The 8,252-nt window shown below is 40.5% G+C and overlaps 1 pseudogene; it reads left to right on the top strand.

Moving 5' to 3' along the window:
• Nucleotides 1-1,838: 1,838 nt before the first annotated feature.
• Nucleotides 1,839-2,195, top strand: LOC145089344 (putative mitochondrial protein AtMg00820 pseudogene; annotated as a pseudogene).
• Nucleotides 2,196-8,252: the final 6,057 nt, after the last annotated feature.

Raw genomic sequence — 8,252 nt, forward strand, 5'->3', positions numbered from 1 at the left:
TGAATTATGGCAACAACTCGAACTCTCAAATTCGTGGTTATGGAATTCTCACTAATGGAAATTTTTCTATCTCAAATGTCGCTTACGTAGCTGACCTGAATCATAATTTCATAAGTCTAGCTAAGCTCACTGACTCAAATCGACGTTTTGAATTCTGCAAGAAGCATAGCTACGTGATGACCGAAGACCGAAAAGAGTGTTTAATCAAGTCAAATCGCAACAAGAACATGTATTTTCTCGATATCAACATGATTATTGGCAAACCTTAACTTTGCCTTCTTTGCAAAGCTGTTCTTGACGTCAGTTGGTTATGGCATCGAAGGCTTGCTCATCTAAATTTTCGGTACATGAATGATCTTGTGTCTAGGGAAAAGGTGAAAGGCTTACCACCTCTCAAATTCGAAAATGATCATTTGTGTGCTACATGTGAGTGTGGAAAGCAATCGAAGAAGGGTCATCCAGTTATCATTGAAAAATCAATCTCGAAACCTTTAGAGCTTCTACACATTGATCTTTGTGGACCAACAATTGTAGAGAGTCTTCATCATAAGAAATACATTCTTGTGATTGTTGATGATTTTACAAGGTTCACTTGGGTCTTCTTCCATAGGCTAAAATCCGAAACGGCCTCTGAACTCATCAACTTCATCAAATGAATAGAAGTGCTAATCAAGCTTCAAGTTAGAAGAACCCGAAGTGATAATTGTTCATAATTCACAAATGGAACCATTGACAAATTCCTCACCGAGAAAGGAATTGATCACAACATCTCTACTCCTTACACTCCACAACAAAACGGTGTAGTCGAAAGATGCAACAGAACGCTCGGTGAAGCTGCTCGATCCATGCTTAACATCACAAATCTACCACTCTACGTCTGGGCTGAATCCGTGTCAACTGCAAGCTTCAATCAAAATAGGAATATCATAAATCGATACCTCAACATGACATCGTACGAAGCAATGGATGGTCGAAAGCCAAGTATATCCTTTCTTCATGTTTTTGGATGTCGATGCTTCATCAAAAATATTCGTGATCAGCTTACAAAGTTTCAACCCAAAGCTGAGGAAGAAACTTTTCTTGGTTACTCTGCAAAATCAAAGGCTTATCGAGTACTTAATCGACGTACTCAACTTATTGAAGAAAGTTTTGATGTTACCTTTGATGAGAATTTCGTTCGCAATTCTGGTCCCACTCATGTTACTGCTCACATTATGGAGTCTGATGCTCCATCTTCGGAATGTCCGAACATCCAAATAATTCATGAAGTCGATTTCAAAACCCTCTTTGGACCTTCCGAAACAACACTTGATTCGGAATCTTGAACAAGTCAATCCAATCATGTTTCTCAAACTGTTTCCGGTCCTACCCCGCCTTTTCCACCATTTTATTCCGAACCGTTTCAACATTCTCAGGTTGAAGGGGACAATGGTAAACCTTCCCTTGAATCAAATGTAGATAGATTCCTGGATGTACCTACTAAGTTTGACTCCAGTCCAATCAACAACGATGATGATGTTAATTTCTTTTAATTCCCACCTAATGATGATGTCAACCTGTCCGGCTTAGAAGTCCGGGGGGAGCATCACCCACAAGTTCAAACCATTTAGGGGGAGCAAAATGTTGATATTGGATCCTGTGCTGCTCAAGAACTACCAAGACTTCACATCTAGACTCACGATCACCCTCCAAACCAAGTTATTGGAAATCCTGATGCTGGCGTTCAATCTCGCTCTGGCACAAGTGTTCAAAACGAATGTCACTTTTCAACATCTATCTCTACGGTTGAACCCAAATCCATCAAATAAGCATTAGAACATGCTGATTGGATTAAAGCCATGCAAGAAGAATTGGCAGAATTTGATAGAAATAAAGTATGGATTCTTCTCCATCCTCCTCCGAATCACCCTATTGTCGGTACAAGATGGGTATTCCGAAACAAACTAGACGATGCTGGAGTAATCATTCGAATCAAAGCAAGATTGGTTGCTAAACGATTCACACAGATCGAAGGCCTTGATTACGATGAGACCTTTGCTCCTATTGTACGTCTTGAAGCTATCAGAATCTTTCTTGCTTACGCTGCTCACAAACGCTTTAAGGTTTACCAAATGGACTTTAAGAGTGTTTTTCTAAATGGTGAACTTGATTTTGAAGTACACGTTCAACAACCTCTCGGTTTTGTTAATCTATAATTTCTGAATCATTGCTACAAGCTCTAGAAAGCTGTTTATGGCCTCAAGCAAGCTCCTCGCGCCTGGTACGAGACTCTCACTGATTTTCTCAAGCGTTCCAGCTTTCAACGTGGTGTTCTCGACCCGAACCTGTTCCAAGATCAAATGGAAAACATCTCATAATTGTCGAAATATACATTGATGATATCATTTTTGGGTCTACAGATTCATCTATGGTAAACGAGTTTGCTAAATTAATAGTCAATCGATTCCAAATGAGCATGAATCGTGAATTAAGCTTCTTCCTTGGTCTCGAAGTCAAACAGACCAATCTAGGAATCTTTATTTGTCAAAAGAAGTATATTTCAGAACTTCTCAAAAAGTACTCAATGGATACCTGTGCCTCAACAAAGGTACCTATGGGCTTCGAACACAAAATCTTTTCGGACCCATCCTGTGTGGCAGTTGATGAAAAGAAGTACAAAAGAATGATTGGATCCCTACTCTATTTTAAGATTTCAAGTCATCCAGACATCATGTTTGCCACATGTCTATGTGCCAGATTTCAAGTCAATCCTAAGATGTCACATCCTTGGTTGTTAAACAAATCTTTCGATATCTCAAAGGCAAAAAGAATCTTGGAATTTCGTACCCAGCTAACAAGAGTTTTCTCCTTCAAGCCTATTCAAATTCAAACTATGGTGGTCATCAATTGGACAGAAAAAGCACATCTGATGGCTGTCAATTTTTAGGAAATCGGTTGGTTAGTTGGTCATCCAAGAAGGGGAACTGCATATCTCTATCAATAGTTGAAGCGGAATACATTGTTGCAGCCAGTTGTACGTCACAAGTTCTTTGGATGAAGTCTCAACTTTTGGATTATGGTTACCGTTTTCAACGTATTCCAATCTATTGTGATTATCAAAATCCAATTGCGATATCAAACAATCCAATTCAACACTCCATGACAAAGCACATTAACATATGGTACCATTTCATAAAAGATCATGTTTTAAAGGGTAACATTGAATTTATTTTTGTTCCATCTGACGATGAAATTGCTGATGTCTTTACTAAGGCATTAGACAAAACCAAGTTCAACGATTTTCTGAACAAAATGGGTATGATGATGCCTGATCCTCAATTATTTCAGGAGGTATGTACTCTTTGATCGCAACATCAGGAAGTATGGTAGGTTCCGAAGCCAATTTTTTTCGGAACTATCACCTCTCGGAACAATCACGATCATATTATGTGTTTTGTTATCCAATCTTCCATCTCAGTTTTAGACATATAGCTCCCAAGTGTTTTGATGTTCAAGGACTAATATAGTCACATTGGTCACAATTTTGTCATGGAACATACTTCATAATGGCATCCCGAAATGCAAATCTGGGAAGGTAGTAAACTACTTCATTGTCTCACTTCGGAATCTTTTTAAATTGTTATTCCGGAATGCATTTTTAAAATTCCACTCAGGATAATTTCAAAACCTTTGCTCCGAAATGCTTTTCAAACTTGGTTTGGAACATTTTTTCTAAACCATTTTTCCAGACACATTCTCAAAATCTGACTTCGGATTTCTGTAATTTCTTCTCCGGATTTTCTCAACAAGATTTGGCTCCAGACTTTACTATAACCTTGGACTCTGGAATTTTTCAAAACTTTACTCCGGATCAATTTAATCTAACATGCTTCACTCCGGAACAAATCAAAAGTTTTCACTAGAACTTCTCTTTTCAAGAAATCATTTTCATAATTCCAAAACACCATCGTTCAGGAATCAAACAGTCTGAAGTTCAAGGCTTTATAAGACGAAACGTTTTCATAACGGTAACTTTTTGAGGATCCTTATTGTGTCATCCTTGGAAGTCGCGCCATGATTACACATTCTAAAATGTAAACATCACATTTCCGTTCATGGTTTCCTTTTTAAGCTAACGTCCAACCCAACCTTTCACTATCCTCCTAAAAACGGCTAACCATTTAATGTGACCCATTTCGTTTCGGACCCTCATCATTACTTTACATGACCCGACCCATTTTCATCACCTATAAAAACCTCCCCAAACCCTCATTTAACCCTTTACGTGCTTAAACACTCTGCAAAATTCCCAAATTCTCTCTATGTTCATCGTGTTCTTCAAGCTCTCAACCTTCTACATCAATGGTGTCCCAAGCTTCCTCACATAAACTTGCTCAAGTTACTTCAACTCCCAAGAAATCGATTGCGAAAGAAATCCCCCAAGGGATCATCATCCTCAACCTCGCCTGAACCCTTTCTCAGGGACACTACTCAACACTTTTCGTTGAACTCTACGGATTATGATGAATCCATCATAGTAATGATCGAGTTTATAGCAAACCATCCCATCTCCATCCCTCTCAACAAGGTCCCTGAACCACCACTCCCACTTACCCCCCGTTCACACAACCTTCACTCGAGTGGTAATTGACAATGATGTGATGGAAATTAAGATCACAAGTGAAAAAATAGTGCCTATCCACAAATCGACATTCCTAAGGGTAATTGGCGTTAAAGAAAACCCCAAGGATTTCAAGGTACAAGAGCCGACTACAAAAGAGTTTCAACACTTTTTGAACCACATTGGGTACAACCAGGATTACAAGGCCAAGGAATTCAAGAAATCAGTCGTTTCAGGCCTGTGGACCATGCTTATGCATTTTATTATTAGAGGGTTGTCCAGAAAGCACGGAGGAATGAACACACTTAGCAAAGATTAGATTTACGTGGTATACAACATCTACTCCAGACGCAACAACGTCGTCGATCTTCTGGAGGTGCTATGGCAAGATTTCCGAAAATTTTCCATCAAGAGGAAAAGTAATGAGATTTCAAGCCCTTGGTTTTGGGCTTTGATGATTCAGGAACTCTACATGGAAAGGCCTGAACCTATTTCGGTTTCCACTATTCCTCAAGAGGTATATATTTCTTTCAAAGCAGTTAAAAGTTATAGAGTTCCAGACCAGTCTTCTTTAGGTCCTGTTAGAGGTTAACCTCAACACATTTTGGCACTTTTACCTTCCGGATCCATTCATTTAAAGAAACATTTGGAAACTTTGACTGTGTACATCCCAACACAGTCCATCCAAGTCCCAATTGAGCCCACCCCAGAAGTGGCTAAACCAGCATCGTCTGAATCCAAAAAGACCAAGAAGTCCGCCAAACAGAAATGCTTTCCCTCAAAGTCATAGCCTAAAAAGAGAACCAAAGTCAACTCCTCCTATCAATAGGAAGGTGCTCATAACATTAAGGTTGACTCTAGCCATCCGAACACCCCACCTGCCCACTCATCTGAGGTACCCCTCGATGTTTCAAATCACATGCACACGCCCACGGTGAGTCTCGTCATAATCCACCTCACCTTCCCAACAAGGTGATACAAGTGATGACCATAATTCCTTGCCCCCTGGAGCACACTCACAAGTAACCTTTGATATCCGTATATATTCATCACAAGCATAGTCTAGAACCCTGTTCCGGACCCCAAGCATTCATAGGAAGGAGTTGTCCCTCCATCCTAAGATGCCTCAACTGGTTCGATATCCGCCACAGATAAACGACAACTAGGTGCTACTGACCTTTCATGGAATGGACTTGTTAACAGAGCTCACACGAGGCATCCAGACCTCACTCGTGCTCAAGTTGGATCGACTCTTACAGCCATGAGGAGAAGGGCCTCCCAAAGCAATCAACCTTTCATTTCTGCTACTGATGAAGAATCTGCTCAGGAGCTTACCACAGGAGAAACTCCACCATCTCCTAACAACAACTTTCGACAAACGGATCCGGACGAAGAGCATTCGGATGAAGTGATGTTTGATGAAGAAGGAGAAAATGTTGTTGTCACTCCAATCCTGTCATCCTACAAGTTTCTTTCAAAGGCTATGTCATCCAAATCAGCTTTTGATTTTGGATCATCATCTTCAGCTCCGGAATCAGAATCAACTCCCAAACTCCATGATGATGCTGCAACAAAGCCTAGTCCTTCCAATCATCCTGTCAATCCAGAACACAATCACTCCAATGACTCTACCGGTTCCTCAGCTGGCAAGCATATCAACCCATTCACCTTGCTAGATATTCAGGCCAATGTGTTCGACACCATGAAGAAGGTTGACACAATAAAAGCCTATGTCTCCGGAATCAACTCCAAGTTAGATGAAAAGGTTTCCGGACTAGACTCCAATCTCGATGTTATTCTCCACTCCTTATAAAATCAGTCCGGACCTTCTGTTGTTGAAAGCGAAGCCCAACTTGATCAACTTATTTCACTCCAGCTCAAGCATACGATCGAAGAAGTAAAAGCCAGATATGATGCTTTAGTCACCTACTACCTCTATACAATAACCCAGATGCTCAAGGTCCATGACGACTACGAGATGAACTTGATTATGCAGCAAGTTCTTATCAAACTTCTCCTGGCCTATTGGAACATTGTTGATGTTACAAACAACAACTTTGATGAAATGTTATCAATCTTGCAGAGCCTCTTCAACCACCTCAAAGCTCAAGCCCCCAGTGCCGAAGCCTTCAACACTCTGACTCTTCAACTCAAGACCAGACTCCATAAGTTGCTTGAACGATTTTCCGAATTAAAATAATGACTTATCCTTGCACTGGCTCCTCCGTTCAACAATGCAAGAAGGGAGAAGGAAGAAGTCAACCATGGAAGACTGCCTCAGATTATCAGCTCTGAGATGAAGAAGAAACTTTTGATGATGAAGTCCTAATTCTCTTCGAACTTCCAGGAAAAGATGATGATGGAGAAGAAGTGGAGTATGTCACCAAAGCTGTTTTGGGACTTGAAGCTTCAAAGAAGTTCCCTGCCAAGGTAATGACTGAGGAAGAATAGAGGATCTGGTCTGCAGTTACTTGGCCATCCTCTATGCCTGATGTTCTTGAAAGAAGCATTAAAATGGCTAAGGCAAAAACCCTTCTCACAGTTCAAGCATTCCAAGCCACACAGTCTATGTTGCCACCATATCCTGACCCAAAAATCGCTCCTATCGACCACGGCTCCCCACTCCGGATTCCTGATGACATTTCAGAAGAACCTCTTCCAACGCCCACTCCAGAATTTCTCATTGATGAGAATATGAAGCAAGTGCTTCAGCACTCAATAAAGACAAGATGGAAAAGCCCATCACGGAAAGCCATCAAGCCTACTATTTCGGACCTCCACCAAAGCCTAGATCTGGATGGTCACGGGATGAAACAAACCAAGCCTTATAGGAAAGCGTCCGGATTCAAGCACTCAAGGATAATCCAAATCCGATGCTTGGTCTTTCTCCTCTATACCGAGAAAGGATAATTCATGATTTGGATATAGTACCCTTTATGTACTATAACATTCCAATGACTGATGCAAAATAACTTGATCTTCCTCTCTCTCTCTCTCTCTCTATCTCCGTACAACAAATTTTACATCAAGTGGACTCCTCTCCATCCCAATGATAGTAAGGAATTAATCATCCGAACTGAACATGAGAGACTTAAAACATTCTACTCTAAGAAAGCACTTCCTCAAATAAAAAAGTGTGGTCAAGGAAGAGAATCACAAGGATCTTTGGGTTTGGAAGAAAGATCTTAAGAAAATTTGATCTTAACTGCATTATGTTCCGGTACAACATCATCCAAAACAAGCTAGATCCTTACACGATTTCTAATGCTGACTTCCCTGCAATAAATACAAATGACATTCTAACCATTGTTTTACACTTACGCAGTCATCTAAATAATGATCTCAGTATGGGATCCTACAATGTGGCTTTGGGCTTTCTCAAAGATTACGTTGTGGAATTTCGCCGATGTGACTATGAGCTGGAAAACCTGTTCGGAACCGAGAATTATCTTTCCAAGATTGACTTCGTGTTGCCAAAAGTTTATCTCCTTGCTGAAGGACTGATAGATGAACCAGTTCTAGGTTTTGTGTACAAGCCAAGAAGATCAAACAAGAAGGAATTTTTCCAAGTTCTTGACAAACACCTTGTTCCAACAAAGGCTCTTCAAAAGTTCATAACTCGAGCATCCAAGTTTGAGGCTCCGGAGGAAGT

This window comes from Lactuca serriola, chromosome 2 (assembly GCF_051521515.1).
Source record: "Lactuca serriola cultivar US96UC23 chromosome 2, Lser_US96UC23_V15, whole genome shotgun sequence".
Taxonomy (NCBI): Eukaryota; Viridiplantae; Streptophyta; class Magnoliopsida; order Asterales; family Asteraceae; genus Lactuca; species Lactuca serriola.